Raw genomic sequence first — 18,336 nt, 5'->3', positions numbered from 1 at the left:
CTGCTTTACAGGTGAAAACACTTAGGCTTAGAGTGATGGGAAATTTACCAAAGACCACACAGCTGGATGCTAGTTCCAAAATTTGAGCCCAGGCTTTAAGACTGTTTTTTCATGTTCTTGTTTCATAAACACTGGAGAGACATAAGTGAACAAAGCAGAATAAAGTTCCTGACCATGTAGTGTTTACATTATAGTCAGGGAAGATGACGATAAACAAATAAACATAAATGCTAGGAAGAAAAATCAAGATAAATAGGCTACAAAGGGACTGGGCAAAGGTTGTGTGTGTGTGTGTGTGTGTGTGTGTGTGTTATATGAGGTGTCAGGAGAAGGCTTCCTTGATAAAGCATCTCTTGAGCAGAGACCTGAAGGGAATGAGGGAAACATGGATATCAGGACAAGAGTGCTCAAAGCAGAGGGTGTTCCCAGTGGGGAGAAACTGTCCAACGTGTGCTTCTGAGAGCTGATAAAAGTATAAATGTTTTTCTATTTGCTAAGGTAAAAAAATGTGAATGCTATGAAAGAATACACTTCCTTAGTTGTCTGTTTTCTCCCCCTTAATTTTAGAATTATTTTCCCCTTTCTTTCCTCTACCCCAACCCAAGCCTAGCTTACAAAGTTAAAAGACTATTTTATGTCATCTTCACAAGTATTTAAAATTTCCTGGGCATCAGTGACCTGCAATTGCATTAGTTACTTGGTCTTTCTTTCATGGTAAAACGGAAAAGTAGTCTAAGGACTTCGCAGCCAGAACTTTAACAGAGCATATATTAGATTCCTAGGGCTGTTGTAACAAATTTCCCCCAATTATGTGGCATAAAATAACAGAAATTTATTCTTTCATAGTTCTGGAGGCCAAAACTCTGAAATCAAGATGTCAGCAGGGCCATGCTCCCCCTGCAGGTTCTGGGAAAGAATCTTTCCTTGTGTCTTCGTAGCTTCTGGTGGCTGCTGGCAATCCTTGGCATTTTTTGACTATAGCAATGTAGCATCACGCCCATCTCTGCCTGTGTTGGCATTATGTGTGTATCCTCTGTGTCTCCAAATTTCCCTCTCCTTATACAAACACCTGTCATGGGATTTAGGGTCCACCTCAATCAGGTATGACCTCATCTTAACTTGATTATATCTGCAAAGATCCAATTGCTAAGTAAGGTCACATTCACAGGTCCCGGGCAGACATGAATTGAGCGGGGCACGCTATTCCACCCAACACAGAGGGGAAATCCCAAGTATAAACTGCATTTCAATCAAGTAGAAATCATCTCTTCCATCCCATCCTCACCCTCACAAACATAATACAAATTGATTCACTTGAACACTTTCATCTATAGCAAGAGTCAGCAAACTTTTCTCCAAAGGACCAGGTAGTTAAAACTTCAGCTTTGGGGGCTATCAACTCTGCTGTCGTAGTGTGAAAGCAGCCATAGATGATGCATAAACACATGAGCAAGGATGTGTTCCGGTAAAATGTTATTTACAAAAACAGGCCGCAGGCTGGATTTGGCTTTGGGCTATAGTTTGCCAACTCCCGATCTATAGCATTGATAAATTGCTGAAAAAGAGAAATATATACAGCTACCTAAATTCCTTTGAACTTTGGTAAAGATTTTAGTGAAACTTTGGTTTAATTGTAGTTCAGAAGAAAATTAAATTTATAACATTTTTCCAAGGAATTATATCCACTGGTTTCAACAACTCTTACTTTTCCTCCTACCTTGGCTGTTGAGCATTAGGAGAAAAGGAGGGAAAAGTTTAGGCATGCCAGACGTAAAGGAGTTAAAGTGCTAGCTGAATATTACTGTGAACACAATGTGGTTTGTAGTATTTTGCAATAAAATAAATGTTGAAGTTATTCCAGGAAATACTGTAACAGTCATACAGCTGTAACCAAGTAGTGCCAATTTAGTCAAGTAAAATAGTGCACTGGCGTGCAATTTAATGTGTTGTGGAAGATATTCATGAACTTGGAAGTCTGGTAATGACCATGGTGACTAGACCCAGGAGAAGCCAAAGGGATTTTCTCGAAACTTGAAAATATGGAATAATACCAAGATTGTGCCCGTGAATAATCAGCACCCCTATTTATTGTGGTATCTAGTCAATTACAAGAAATGTTAACACAAAATAGGGTAGAAAAACTTAAACAGCATTAAACAGTGAGAATGGTACTTGGAGGGGAATTTTACCTTGGGCGAACGACACACAACTAGACACCCTGGTATGGCGCTAGTATGGAGGGGAGGACATGGAGGGGAAAGGCAGTGGAAAGGAGATAAATAAATGATTTAACCCTTCTTGCCTACTGTGCAGGCTGCTATACAGCTGCTGTGCCCCAAAGTCTCGCAAAAAGTGGAATTTAGCAGCAGCGTCCTCGGTGAGAGGAGACATACCCCTTTGAGGTCGTCTCTCTCATTGTCTGGCTGGTCCCAAGACTCTTGTCTCAGCAGGATTAATGAAGATTGATGGCAACTTTACACACATCCTCACTTGGAAGTGGTGCAGAGCCATGTAGATGACATCGCTGTCCCCAGGCTGATTTACAAAACTCTAGTGATAGACATTTCTTGTCAGCTGTAAGTGGATCTGAGAGTTCTTCTTACTCCATGGAATATCCATGCTGGCCTGTGGAAATCTAGGCTTCATCTGGGCTTCCTCCCACTGATGAGTGAGCAATATGAGCCTTGAATTTCATATCTGTGGTTAGCACGTGGGGTTGAGAGTGAAGTCATTACGTGTGTATTGGAACTTGGAAGTGTGCATTGGAACGTGGAAAAAGGGAAATAATGTTGCTTTCTTAGGGTTAATTTAGTAAAATAATACAAATAAGACACTGTGGATGAACACCTTAAAAAAGAACAAAATCGTCAACTGTCAAAAGGTCCAAATGAAGAATAGCAAGCACTGGAAATCTAATCGAATACAGATGGAATGTGTGGAAAAGTAGTACCCTAATTATTGTTACTATTACATCTGAAGGCCTACGCTGGGAGTGAGAAGGATGAGAGAGGTAAGGCAGAGACAAGAAGGGGAGCCTGAAGAGTAAGAAGAGTAAGAATTGTCTGGGTGTCGCCAGCTCAGCCCATTAGCAGGGGAGCTCTGACCAGCTGGTAGGAACATTCCCGCCCAATAGGCTGCTACGCTGATGCAGTATTGCAGTTACGGAGTCTATTAATTGTGCTAAGAGCTTTATGTCGTAACATTATTCAATCCTGACAAAACCTCAGGTGATTATCATCATCCCCACTTTTCACCTGGGTTCACCAAACCTCAGAGGTGAGATGATTTACCTGCTGTCTCACAGCTAGTTAGGGGCAGAGCTGGGCCTTCAGCCAAGTCTGTCTAAAGTGGAAGACCATGCTCTTTAACTCCTCGCTTAATCGTCTCTGATGTATATTTTCCTCCCAGAGGCGAGGATATTCGACCATCACAGACTGATCCCCCTAGCCTTTAACATCATTCAACTAACATATTTGGTTTTTAACTCTGTACTTGTCAACTGTATTGGTTGGGGTAGGTCAAACTGCTGTACCAAATAGACCTCCAAATGTAATGGCCCAAACACAATATAAGTTGTCACATGTTTAGTACAGTGCCGGGATCAATAAATATTAGCTATTTATTATTACCCACCTGACATACTTTCCTCAAAACCACTCTGTGACATAAGTATTATGCCCATTCCACAGATAAGGAAACTGAGGTCACACAGCAAGTAAATGGCAGAGCTGGAACTGGAACCCCAAACCCATGATCCTAACCCCTGAGCAATACTTTCTCATGTGTTAAGTCGGGGAAATAATTGGCCTCTGGCATAAGAGAACTGAGCTCCTTCCTTACACTTTGTTTAACTATTTCCCATGTCAACTAGATCTAAAATGTAACTGTCAAAATCACTCTTCATTTTCCATCCAACTAGGTCAGAAGAAAGACCGGCTGCCTTCAGTGAATTGTATGGCACCAATAGCGCGCTGGCAAACGGTATGTAGAAATACTTGCTGACACAGACCAAAAGTTTGAACTTGAATAACTTTTTTTTATTTCTGAAGGAGACCTTTTAAAATACTCCCCTGTAGAGAGTAACCACAAGACAAGGCTATACTTTAAGAAAATAAGTTTGCATAGAGAACATAGTTTTTAAAAAATATTATTTTACATTTTATAAGTCAGAAACCATATGGAATTTCCACTCTCACAGAGCTCATAAATGACTTTGCCTGGCTTTCTTGAAACTCGACGCTGCAAACTCCAAACTCAGCAAAATCTAAAGATGAGTTGGTGTCTGGAAGTGATATTCTAAACACCAGCCTGTTGTACAGGACGAGTTACTCAGGAAGGAAGCGAGACACAGATTGGGACGAATGAGACATGTTTTCAGCCATTAGGTTTGACCTGATCTTACCTCTCAAGGCCTAACAACTTTCTAATTCTGAACTAGAAAAGTACTCCTCTTCTGATTTGCTTTTGATGTTTTCCAAGAAAATAAGGACAATTAGTACACTGCTCTAAGAACATTTGTATGCCATGATCTATAAGCAGGCAATTAAGTAAAAACAGAGTGTTCCTTGGCAATCTGATTACTTGTTGCCCTTTGGTTTAATTTTTCTTAGATATTTATTCAACATTTATTTAATGAGGGTGTGGTTGTGACTGAAGGACTAATTTTTGGTTTTTCACTTAATATTTTCTACTTTTGCAGAAGCAGGAGCAATATACATTTTTCCAGTTACATAAGAAAGCTATGGAAACTAGAGTTTGCTGGCACATATTTCCTATGTGTGTGTGCATGTATGTATGTATTCCTGTGATTCTTGGATGGATCTTTATGGATTGCTGGGCTAGCCGGATCCCCAGTCTAGCTCTAAATGCAAGGTTTCCCTTGTACTGGTTAGCAATTGCTGAATAACAAGCCACCCTAAAATGTCATGGCTTGAAACAACAACCATGTATTATTACCATGATTATTCACTAGTCTATTGGGCAGGTCTGCGGATCTGGGCTGATTTAGCTGGGCTGGTTCATGTTTTCTGTTAGGTGGTTTAGGAAGGTTGCTGCTGGTACAAACTCTGGCAGGTAAGTTCCATTGTCTGAGACCCCTCAAACTCTGGAACTTGGAGCAACGTGGAGAATCTAGTATCGTTTTAGAAATTTCTTTATTTTGTGGCATAATAAATCAAATAGTAGCCAATGACAATTTAGAAAGAGGGAATCATAATCATAATTAAAATAGCTAGTGTTTCTTGAGTAGGCTTAGATTTCTGCTTGACAAAAAGTTTTCTAAAAATTGTCTCACTCTATTTTACTGTTCTGATGTCAATGTAAGAGTTATCATGCTGTGATCAATGGTAGTATCTTATATGAGAAATATTATCAATATAGAGGGAAGGATGACAGAGAAAGAAAAAAATGAGAAAGGAATGAGAGAGGAAGGAAAGAATCTAATACGTACTGAACTTTAACTATGTGCATGGTAAGAAATGATTACAGGCCGGGCGCAGTGGCTCACGCCTGTAATCCTAGCACTCTGGGAGGCTGAGGCGGGTGGATAGCTCAAGGTCAGGAGTTCGAGACCAGCCTGAGCAAGAGCGAGACCCCGTCTCTACTAAAAATAGAAAGAAATTATTTGGACAACTAAAAATCTATATAGAAAAAATTAGCCAGGCATGGTGGCACATGTCTGTAGTCCCAGCTACTTGGGAGGCTGAGGCAGTAGGATTGCTTGAGTCCAGGAGTTTGAGGTTGCTGTGAGCTAGGCTGACGCCACAGCACTCACTCTAGCCCGGGCAACAGAGTGAGATTCTGTCTCAAAAAAAAAAAAAAAAGAAATGATTACAGAAACATGGCACTTGGCAGAAAGCACTAGGTATTCTCCAAATCCTGAATTCTTTTCTTCCTGGGCACTCAGGCAGATTAAATCTCCCAATTTCTTGCAGATGGCTGTATCTGTGTGCCTGAGTTCCAGCCAACAGAATGTGAGTGTAAGTGATGGGTCCTGCCTCCTGGTCTGGTTTTCAAAAGCCTCTCAAACATGCTCTGGTCTTTCCTGCTTCCGGCTTACCTGGATGAAAACGATGCTTAGGGTGACCTTGAAAATCCTGTATTGAAGCTGGCAGAGCTGCCCTCACCTGTTACTCTGAAGGAGAGGCGTGCTGCCTACCTTGAACTGCGAGGTGAGTGGAAGAAAACTCTTATAGTGTTTGAGGCATTATACACTTTGGGATCCATTTGGTACAGTTTAACATACTCTAATTATACACAATGTTAATCTTCAAATCATCTCTATGAGGTAGATACTATTTATCTTTATTTTTACATAGGAGAAACGGAGGCCCACAGTGAGAGAGTGACTTTCTCAGGTTATGCAAGTGACAAATCAAGATTCAAACTATGGTCAGTTCAATTCCATCCACTCAGAGACCACAAACATTCCTTTCATACATTGAGAATAGCCTGCAGAGTTTTAATGTAGAAATTCTCATTATACTTTTACATGTTGCACAAAGATGTAGGAAGATGGTAATTCCTGCAACATTCTTAACCCGGTAGGAGCAAGTGGCAATGTGATGTAAGGGGATTAGAATCTAACAGAATCTAGATTCCGCCATTCTGTGACAGGCAAATCGTTTAACTTCTGTGGACCTCAGTTTTCCGATCTGGAAAATTAAAGTAAAATTTAAAATAAAAAAAAAGTAGATTTACTTAAGAATGACTGGTGAATTGGTATGCTAGTTTTCTGTTCCCATGTCCCCTTTCTCAAAACAACAGTGTACTTTTCATCCAACTGAATCTTAATGAAGTTGTCCTGTTCTGGGGTGTAAAAGTCTTAATAAAGTAGGATTGAATATTAAAAGAAATAACAAATGTTGAGCACCTAAAACAATGCCTAGTATATAATAGGTGTTCAATAAAATCATGATCTTTTTAATAAAGCAAAATGGTACAGTGTACATTAGTATAGTGTTCAGAGTTGGGCACCATGTTCAGAGTTGCTCATGCATTCTGGGTTTCCTTTTCCTGCATTTATCTTTTGGGATGTGATTTTCCTTATTATTAGCATAAGTCATAAGCATCCTGCTCTGTTTTTTAGGGAAAGGAGGTAATTTGGGCCGCAGGCATATTTTCATTAGGGAAAATGAGGGCAGTTAATGGTTAGTGTTCAGGAACAACAAAGCTCTTTCAGCTGCTTAGCAACTAAAGCTGGGGGGTGGGCAGAGACTGTGTAAAGCAGTAAGGAAGAGAAAAGCAGGAAGGGTGCAAAAAAATGAATTTAATGTCCGGTTATTCCCAAGTGGGTGAAAGATTTATATAAGCTCCGGTATTTATAGCTATAGCTTATTTGTTACATGACTGGAAATTTTAATGAAATATTTTAAAATTCAGCAGTGGTAAGTTTCAGTGGACATTTATTCTAATGCAAGGGAAATGTAAACTGTTGATTTAACATGTTAATCTTGTGTGGAAATACGGGAATGGTTTAGAGGTCATCTAGCTTTGGAAATCCGTCATGCTGCGCAGACACTACTGCCACCGTGTGGACAACGCTGGGAACCTCCAGGGAGCTGAAGGGTGAGGGATGGGCAGGAGAGGAACATGGTAGTGGCTTTCAGATGGTTTTGCTCATGTGCCCCTGAAAATAATTTTAAAAAATTCTGGCACATCTTTAAGTTAGTATGTAAAATATTTAATTATACACTTAAATGGTTGAAAGGAATATAATTTCTTGTGGTTTATGAATATTGACATTTAAAATAAAACTGCTGTATTACTCCTTGAAATGTACACAATGGAATCTAAATACTGCAGGGATTTGATCTACCCCATCAACTAGTTTAAAATTACATGGGCAAGCTTTTTTAATTGAGTAATTTTCACATAATTCCTTTTCCTCCTTGAATTTGTATTTGAATTCCACTTTTCTAACAGACTTATTTTCTAATGTTTTATGCACATATATGTTTTAAAATATATAATGTAATATATAATACTATGTATATGTAAAACATTATATATATTTCTCTTTAACAAAAATAAATGTATAAATTAAAATTTAAAGTGAAAGATTTTTTGTGACTATAAGGCTTTAGTTACCTACATATTTTAGTGCACAATTGATTAAAACACAAATATATTTAAAATGTTGATCAATAATTATCAAGCATTAAAAAGTAAGGTGGTGTTTAGAAATCTACCTAATAGGTAGAGGAGACTTTTTAAAAATTAGTTTACATATCCATGATGAATATTGATTATTGCTAGAATGGGACAAATGTCAGCATAAATACTATCCAAATTTATCATTTTTCCTAGTTGTAAGCCTAAAGAAGCTCCATGCACAGAAAGAAGTAATGCGAATGGAAGAAATTTTATTAGGCAATGTTAACTCAATTTTTTGAACAATTTCCAAGTTACTTGCCCAAAATGACTTAGTACAGTTTCAATAATTTTCTTTTTTTAATGATCAGTGGACAACTGGTTTAGGTTTTGCTTCAAGGTTGTTAACAGCAAAAGGATTGGAAGCCACTGGTTATGCAAAAGGATTTGGTATCCAGTCATTAGAATCATTTACTCTCTCAGTACAGATACTAATAATTCAACTCATCCCTGTGATGGATGTTCCAGAGGTTTCTATGGCCCCGACAGTGCACTTTTGTACCCTTCAATTGCACGGGAGAGGGAGATAAGCTTTTCTTTTGCTATGGGACAAAGAACGTGGAGAAAGAACGTAGAGAAAGAGGAGGTGGGAACAGCGTAAAGGTTGACCAGAGGTAACTAGGCAAATAAATTTTTTAAATGAATACAAATAGAATTTGAAGATAGGAAGAAAATTGATTCCCTTAAAATTATTTGAATATACCTATCCTTTGAAAAGTTTGCGCACGCCCAGTGTGAAATCACTGGTCTATCCCAAAAGCTGGTCTATAAGGAAGCTTTCCATAAGTCTGACGCCAAACTGGGCTGTGGGGGTAGGGACCAAGTGGGCATAGGTAAGTTTTCAGTGTTGAATTTGCTGAGTTTAAATAATTCTTCTTTATTTTGCTATAATGTCTTCTGCATTTAAAAAAGGAAGAGAAAAGACAGTGCTAAGAGATATTAATGGTGATTTTGAAAGCCCTGATTTTCTAAAATCACATGTTGGCCATGCTATGTTGGTCCCCTCATTTATTATGCTTTTCAAATTGTGCCAGTCAGGATAGCCTAAGTTAGGCCGAGGTAGCAAACAACTCCAGTTCTCAGCAACTTCAAAAGCATTTATATTTCTGCTCATGCTACATGTTCAACGCCTCTGCTCCTTGCCTAAGACAGTGACAGAGCAGCCCCTGTCTGAGACATCTAGTTCTTGCCAGGGGAAAAAAATAAGACGTGGAAAACAGCAGTCATCAGAACTTCTACTCCAAAAAGACACATATCACTTCTGTCTATGTTTCTTTAGAAGAAGCAAGTTCGTGGCCTCTGCTGAGTTCAACAGAGTAAGAATGTATAAACTTCTTCCATGAAGAGGCAACAGATATTTGGATCAATATTATAACTTACTGCATCCAAAAAACCCCGAAATCTAGGAACCATTGGTTTATAGCAAGAAGATAGTTATCATTTTCCAAAATTGGTATATTATATATATAAAAATACAGACAACCCTTGACCTGCACAGGTTCACTTATAATGTGGATTATTTTATGTATTTATTTTAATTTTTTTTTGTTTTTTAGAGGCAAGGTCTTTCTGTATTGCCCAGGCTGGAGTGCAGTGGCACAATCATAGCTCACTGTAGCCACAAACTCCTGGGCTCAATCCTCCCCCCTCAGCCTACTGAGTAGCTAGGACTATGGGCACGCCACCACACCAAGACATAATGCAGACTCTTTTCAGTGACAGTTATACCAAGTGTGCCTGCCTCTCCTTCCACCTCCTGCACCTCTTCCTCCTCTGCCAATAAATATATTTTCTCTGTCTTATGATTTTCTTAGTAACATTTTCTTTTCTCTAGCTTAATTTATTGTTAAAAAACTACATAATGCATATAACATGCAAAATATGTGTTAACTGACTGTTCGTGTTATTGGCAAGGCTTCTGGTAACAGTGGGCTATTAGTAGTTACATTTTGGGGGAGTCAAACATTATATGCAGAGTTTTGACTGCACGGGGGTCAGTGCCCCAATCCCTGCATTGTTCAAGGATCAACTATATTAAATTTTACAAAATATTTCCAACATACAGAAAAGTACAGAGACATAAGCACTTATATCCCAGAATTACCGACTGTTCATATTTGCCATATTGACTTTAGATCCTTTGTTAAAAAAAGAAACAAAATATTATAGATGAAATTAAAGCACCCCCACTAACCCCATCCCATTCCTTTTTTAAACCCCTTCCTTTCTAGAAGTAATCCTATTCTGATGCTGTCCTTTGTGTCTATTCTTTTATATATTTACTATAAAAGTGCTTTAAAAATTTGCATAATGTAAAAAGTACATCTCTTTTTACAACTTACTTTTTTTACTCATTATATATTTATTCTATATTTTAGACATAGCCATGTTGTTGCCTATAGATCTAGTTATTTCATTTAAACTATTCAATAGTATATAATGTGAATAGATCACTATCCATGTTGTAGGAACTTTAGTCTGTTTATAGCTTTTTATTGTTACAAACAATGGCACAATAAGTACTTTTATATATATGTCTATTTGTGTACAAGCGAGTTTCACTAAGATTTACGCCCTCAAAATGATTGAGACATTTCAACAGAGTGGCCTTGTAGGGTTTAAAAACCTAATGGCTTTTCAAGTTGAAGCTTTATAAATGGCAGCTCCAAAGGGGCAGACTTCACAGGAAATGAGACTCTGGCTCAGTCTTACCCAAAACGATTTTCTTGGCAGAGAGAACCAGAGAAAGTCACGAGACTTTCCTGGGCCCATGAGCTGTGAGTAAAGCATTAGAAAGTTTTCCTATGCGCTGCCAGTGATGTGGCTGGTGTCCAAGCAAGTCACAGCGATACCGATTGGAACAGATAAGAACTGAGAACCGTTTGCCCTTCCCTATGGCTTGATGCCATGTGATAGTGGGGGCTGGGGAGTAGGGCTGTAGTGACATTGTTGTTGCTAGCCAGGATCCATTTCCTGCTTTTTCCATTCTAGCAGAACCCAAATTTTGGTCAGATGTCATCTCCACTCCTCTCCCCCAAAGCCCATGTGCTTCAGTTCTAGGGATAGTAGGCCTAATGGAACAAAGATTATCCCATCTGGACCCAACTGCTCTAGAAATGGACATGGAACCCAATTTGGGCCAATGAAGAATGGAGGAGAGACTTCCTGGAGAACTCTGAGAAAGTTCTTTCTTCTCCAGAACTTCCCAAGAGTTGTTTTTTCTCTTTCTTTGAACTTGGCTTGTGTAGGACTGTAATTGCTGCAGCCTGTGGGTAAAACTGGCATATGGAGTAAGGAAGAACCCAAGGAACTGGAGTGAAAATGAGCTGCAGTCCTTGCCTACCTCTGTGCTTTTAGTGATGTGAGTCAACGAGGCCCCTTATTGTCCCTGTTTGAATTATGTTTTTCAATACTTGCCACTAAAAGTACTCCAACTGCTTCTAGAGAGTGGCAGGGAGTGTGTGTGGAGTAGGGGAGGAGTTGACCGAGATTAATTTCTGCCAGAAGGTAGAATGAGGGTTTTAAATAGAAATTAAGTTCAATCCCAGACATATATACAAGCGGCCCTTGGTTTGGCTGGTTCTAATACGCATGCATGTCAGTTATCACGGTTTAGTTAAAATAATATCAGTCTTGGTTCAAATTTCAGTTACTATGGTTCAAATTTCAGATACTATGATACACTGTATTAACTGAATAATTGCATAAAGTACAAACTTTGCTGCTTCTGTCCACAGATCTCTCCATAAATAACAGATGTCCATCGTGACCAATGAGCCATTATGTCACCTCTTTCCATGTCTGTTATTGAGGCACGAAGTCTGTTTCTTCATGCACAGAGCAAAGCGTGGAGTCATGTTGCCTCTTTGTTTCCCAGTGATAAAGATACAGGACATTTTAATAAAACAAATAATCAAAAGAGAGAGTTGGCCAGTAAATATGAAAGCAAAGTGCCATTTGAAAGACTCTAGATGTGCAGTTAGAGGAATTTAAGAAAGGTGAACTTATCCACCCAGGTGAGGAAAGTGGTGAACAGGAAGAAGATGTTCCAGAGGAAGTGATGTCTGCAAAGACTACATTTTAAATCAACTCTTGGAGATATTTTGTGCAATCAAAAGTGCAAAGGACAAAATGTTGGAAGCTGATACCAACTTAGAAAGGAGTATGGTCATTCACCAAACATAGAAAAGATGCTCAGTACTTATCGTAACTTATATGTTGAGAAGGTAAGTGCTCTTCAAACTGCTCTTGATTAGTTTTTTACAAAGAAATAAAACACTTTAATTCTCAATATTCCTAATGTTTTAAACTATACAATCACAATGCGAATATTGGGAGTCTTGTGTTCTGGTCTCAACTTTGTGTAATTTAGGGCAACTCACTTAACCTCCCTGTTTCTATTTCCTCCCCTGTAAAATAGGTACATAAATAATTTTCAAAGTTCCTTTGAGCACTAAATTTCTATAATTCTCTACCATTATTAAAGAAAGAAAAAGAGGGTCAAATGCTCTCCCCCCACTACTTCTGTTTGCATAGCAACAGTAAATGTTTATTGAGTAAATAAATGATTAGCATGACTTTAGTGGGATAAGGGTATGCATAGAATGTTTGATTCTGGTGAGAAGTTGCTGTTTACTGTACTCACTATTTTAATGTTGCCATTGCATCTAAGATACAGCTACCCTGATAACTTAGGGTGCACTATTATGCATCCTTCTTCGGCATGGTTTACTCTTTGTTCATATACTCACTGAGCACAATGCTGGGCTCTAGATGAGAACAACTTAACTCCTGCTTTGAAGGATCTCAGTGTGGTGGGGAAAACAACTCATTCTTTCTAAAAGAAAGACATTTGAACTGGGTTTGGAGAATACACATGAAATCGTCTGATAGACAAATAGAAATAGGGGTGGGAGGAAGGCAATTTAGGAGGAGGAAATGGCTGGTGCAAAGGATGGATGTATCAGAGAATGGGAAGAATGTGAGAGTGTAGTGACTGACATACGAAGGAGGGAAGAGTAGGTGAGGGGGTGGTGGGAGATCGGACTGCTGGGTTCTGTGTAAAAATTAGAAAACACTCTAGTTATTTCTAACAGGAAGGCTTTAATACAGGTAATTAGGTGCTTACACAATTGCTGGAAGGAAGGGGAAGTGGACATCAAGGGGCTGTCGTGTTTAGATCATGTCACCACTGCTGCTACCCAGAGGTGGGGGGATGCTGCTCCTGCTGGGTGGTTGGGATCAGTATAAAATCACTGCCAATATCACGGGCGATGCACAGCTCTGGACTAGACAGGAGGATAAAGTATGGCTGCTGCCAAAACTGAGTCTGCGGCAATCTGTGCATGAGTTGCTCCTACTGTAAGAGGAAGAATGGCCCCAGCTTCTTTTCTACTTACCAAATCTTGCATGAGTGTATGTTACCAACAAGATCACATCTAGCACCGGGTAGCAAGGGCATCTGGGAAGTGTCGTTGCCAGGCTTCCAGCCCCTGTGAGAAAGAGAACTTAGAAGGGGAGTGGAAATGAATGCCCAGGGCCAGTCAGCCAGCAGTGTCTCCCATAGCTAGCAAGGCATGTTGGAACCAGACTGTGGGAACTGGAAGGGCGTGCTGAGAAGTCAGGAAAATGCCACATGGGATGCCACTAAAAGTTTAAAAGCAGGATCGTCATGATGAAATTTGTTTTATATATTATAGAAATTGGCTCATGTAAAAAAAATAAAAAAATAAAAAGAAATTTGTTTTATAAACAAACATGGGTGACACCGTGAAGGTCAGTCTCTAAACTGAGAAACAAACCAAAACCAAAACCAAAAAAAGAAGCTATATATAAATACCTAAAATTGCCTGAAAAAGCCCTCTAAGGATTTTTAAAAAAATATTTGTGATAACTCATTGATCCAATATTCTCCCCCCAATTTTTTATTGGATCCACATTTTGGGGCAGTGAATATAGACATAAATCATCTATGGTGTCTGCCTTTAAGAAGCTAATATTAATCTTTTTTTGTTTCCAGTGAAGAGTAGTGTTAGAGGGTTGTTTGAGGATTAATTCATTGCTTTTCAAAGTACCTTCTGCTAAACTCTCATTTTGTAAGATGCTCTAAGAAAAAAATTGTCTCATAATCAAACGTGTTTAAAAATATATATAAAACATATACAAGAACATATATAAAAAAACTATAGTTCTTATGAATTTAAGTCTCTAATAAATAGTAAAAAAAATTCATTGTTTAATTTTGTTTTACTGGTGTTAGTTTTATTTGATTCTTAGTATCAACAGCTGAGTTCTTCAGAGAGCACAGTTGGGGAAAGACTGGATGCTTGTATAGAACAGCCAGGCAAACTGAAGACTACCAGTGGGCTATTTACAAAAAAGGACTTAGATGTGATTTAGAATGAAAAGGAGAAAATGATTTAAGCTTTAGGTATGATTTCTTAATTTCAGAGGCATTTTTTAGGTCAGAAAGGGCATTGAATTAATCAAACTGATCTTCACAATAAAAAGAAACCAATGGCTATTGAAAATTACTTTGATAAGTATGAAACTTATCAAACTCTGATAACTATGAAACTAAGTGCCATAACAATCATCTAGGAAAATGCAAATCCTGGACAATGGAAGCTTTATAACTGTTATAAGAGGATATTAAATGGTGAGCGTGGCTGTCGCACCAAGCTACAAGTATGTTGCAGTCCAAAGGTGTTCACTCTGCAAGATTGACAGAGGTTCTGCAAAACTAGCTATGCAACTATTGAATCCCTACACCCACAATAAGGTTGTGAAAGCGTTGAAGAAATGGATTTAGTGAGGATTTCTTTCGAGAGTTATGCTGGAATTCCTTGCCTCTGCCACTGAAAAGCCAACAGGTGGAGATGTTCACGGTATCACTGGCCTCCCACCTCTATCCTGCAGTGGGAGGTGTGTTCTGGTACGTGACTTGCCTGGGGGACCTCGGGGTGATGTATAGGCCAGCAGTTTTGGCAGTGGAGGGAAAGGCCTGTGAGTTTGGCTGGGTCTTCTCTTCTAGAATCAGGACAAAGGGCACCGGATGTGGGCTGATGGGAGACAGTGTCAGCCTGGGAACATTCCAAAAATCCCACCTGAGAGTCTGTGGAGTGGACTGCAGGAAAGCCAGACACCAAAGGAGAACAGCAGCTGGAGGAAAATGTATTGCCTGCATCACAGGAAATTCAAGCCAATGTTCCCAAGATGAGGCCTCTAAAGAACTGTCCATGGGAATCAGCTCAAATATCTGCCAGTCCCACCTCGCAATTTAGCAGGGGAGTCTGACAACAGGGCAACATAGATGACTCTCTGGACATATGAAGAGCTAGGGAAAATCAGATTAAGTCTGCTTGGACTTATTTAAAAGTGAGGGTTAACAATAGAAACAACAGAATTTGACTTTGAAGTAAAGGCGAGCATTTGCTAGGCTGAGAAGCATTTAACCTTATGGATACCATGAGAAGTCAGGGGGTAGTCTACACTCACCTGTGATTCCTATATTGGATAAACATCAGAATCATCTGGAAGCTCCAAACCTACAGTGATTTGGACTCAGTAGAAATCAGAATCTCAATAGCATAGCACCTCAACACTCTCAAGCTCCCATGTAATTCTGATGTAGTAAATTTTGGTATTTGAAAACCACTGGGAGGTCTCAGCAAAAAGATCTGACTTGGGTTTATAAGGGCCTGATTGGCTATGTTGTAACTGTTAATGGTTTTACTGAAAACGGTAGGCAAAGAAAGCCCACCAAGAAATATAACCAACATCTCTTATTGAATGAATTAATTTTTATTGCTATTTTATAAAGCTTAACATTTTTCTAAAAAAAAAAAATCAATTTACACGTAGGAAAGTTACAAGCAGATAGCTATAGATAATATAGCCATTAGGAAAAAGAGCACAGCTAAATAACATGAAAACAAAAGGAGTAAGCAGTAATAAAATTAATCCCTACATAAAACTAGCAGTGCAATAAGATAAGCAGAAAGCAGCTTTACATTTAAAAAAAACATTATTTAAATACAGAAATAGCACCTTACAAAAAGGAATTGAGAAATGTAAACTTGGTAGGTAGATTCAAGTATAAAAGTTATACCCCCAACTCTTGTACCAGCATGAAAGGGTTTCACAAACCCTGGACAGCGCAGGGCACACGCACCCTCAGTGCCGACTCAAAGCTGCATTTTCTTAGCAGGATCACCAGCCATTATTTTTTTCTTTTACTAAATTATACAATGATAGACTCAAGATTGCCATTGCTTCCTAACTACCAAGTCTAGCTCAGCAGCTTCACTACCATCGGTCGTTCTGTAAGAAAGACTCACTTTCCTGACAGAAACCACCACTGCATTATTTTATTTTTACATGATCTTAAAGCCACATTAAGAAGTGGGTACTGAATACAAACGTCATTTGTCCTTGGTTTTCTATTGCTAAGGATAGTCACGATGTCATAATATTCTCATTTATGGGATTGCTTCTTAACACCCCTCAAGAACCTGAATTCTTTGAGGTTAATATGGTCATAGTTGAGAGTAGAATAATAATAATAAAAAGGACAGCCAAGAAGTTACAAAAAGTGGAGAACATCCAGGAGCAGTGAGGGGAAAACCAGTTTGTGTTTCCATCTAAACGCAGACCTCTCAGTGAAAATATTTTATGTAAGTTCTTAAGCATGGCAGATTTAAAATGGATATACCCTGCACAGATTTATATGCTGCGTATTCTATAATTTACCAGAAAAAGGCTTCTTTTTATTTGTTTTGATAGGAAACCCATCAGTATTAGTTCAGGGTAATCATTACCATGCAATTGTTGAAAGTGAGAACTACATTTTTAATCTAACTCTAGAGAAGATTGTAAAAAAGGGAAAAAAATACCATCTTGTAAACTTTAAAAGTTTAGTGTTGATAAAAATTTCATATAAGTAGCAAATTTATTTAATGGGGCTACCTACCTCAAGTTTTTAAAAATCTTGTAGGGACAATATTATCCTGTAGTTAATAAAAAGCTACTTTACTTAAGACTCCCAGAGTCTCTTAAATTAATATTTTTATTCTTTCATATAATATTTTATTGGGTCCAAAAATAAAAATAAAATAAAACCCTACACCAAGATTCTAAATCTAAGACAGAAGTTTTGAAAGAGAGGAAGAAAAGACAAAGGAAGGAAGGAAGGAAGGAAGCTTCCTTTCTGGAGAGACAAGAGGTAAACATCAGTAAATCTAGGAACACAAAAAACTAGTTTGGCTACTTAATGAACCCCTAAAGTTTAACAAAGGGAAATTGCATAACAGCTTCCAGAAATGTATTCATGCTAGAACAATGAACTCCTGTACTCACTGTTCTTATTTTTCAGAAGTACCATCTAACTATGGTTTGAATATTCTTGGATATGGAACATAATGTGTCCATTTTCCCTCTTATCCTTCATAACATGAAGAAAAGAAGTAAAAGAAATATAAAAAAAATCACCTATTGCCCTGAATCAATTTCTACACCATTACTCTTAACAATTCAACTAAAAGGTCTCATTCAAGTTCCAATTTTCCATATAATTACTTTCTACTATCCTGATTTATTTTATAAATAGCAATTGTTAGAAGGCATCCATACCTGATACTCTACAGCTAAAATTTAAATAAAAAACATAGGGCATGTAGTGAAGGAAACTGAACACAGTAGGATTTTTAGAAATGAACAGTAAAACCTCACTGTTCAGTTATTTGAAAAGCAGCGATCCGGCTGCTAGAGTTTATCTTAGTTCTCATGCCCACAGATAGTGTTGGCACAGTTCATTTACAGCAAGGTGTGGCATTCACAGTTATTTTGGTCTTGACATTTGTCATGTATATACATTTTTCCACATTGTTACTAGGTTGCAGAATAAGTGCAGGGCAAATTATAGGAAAAAAGGATAAACATTCAAGTCGTCATACCCTGAAAAAAATGTGTTAGGCTGTAGTTGTAAACTTTTTGCACTAAATCCCATTTTAGGAACAAAATAAATAATACCATAGGATTCACAACTGAAGGTGGCTTCCTGATGAAGCCTAAGGAAGCAGTAGCTTTTTTAAACTGCAGAAAGGAAGTTTCTCTCACCACAGATTTACTCAGGGCAAGTGGAAATACATGTCAAGAATGCTTACCCTAGTTAAGTGCTAGATAGCT

The sequence above is a fragment of the Propithecus coquereli genome, unplaced genomic scaffold, assembly GCF_000956105.1.
Source record: "Propithecus coquereli isolate 6110/MARCELLA unplaced genomic scaffold, Pcoq_1.0 Scaffold282, whole genome shotgun sequence".
NCBI classification, from domain to species: Eukaryota; Metazoa; Chordata; class Mammalia; order Primates; family Indriidae; genus Propithecus; species Propithecus coquereli.
The sequence above is the reverse complement of the archived record's forward strand: the minus strand, read 5'-3'. Positions refer to the sequence as shown.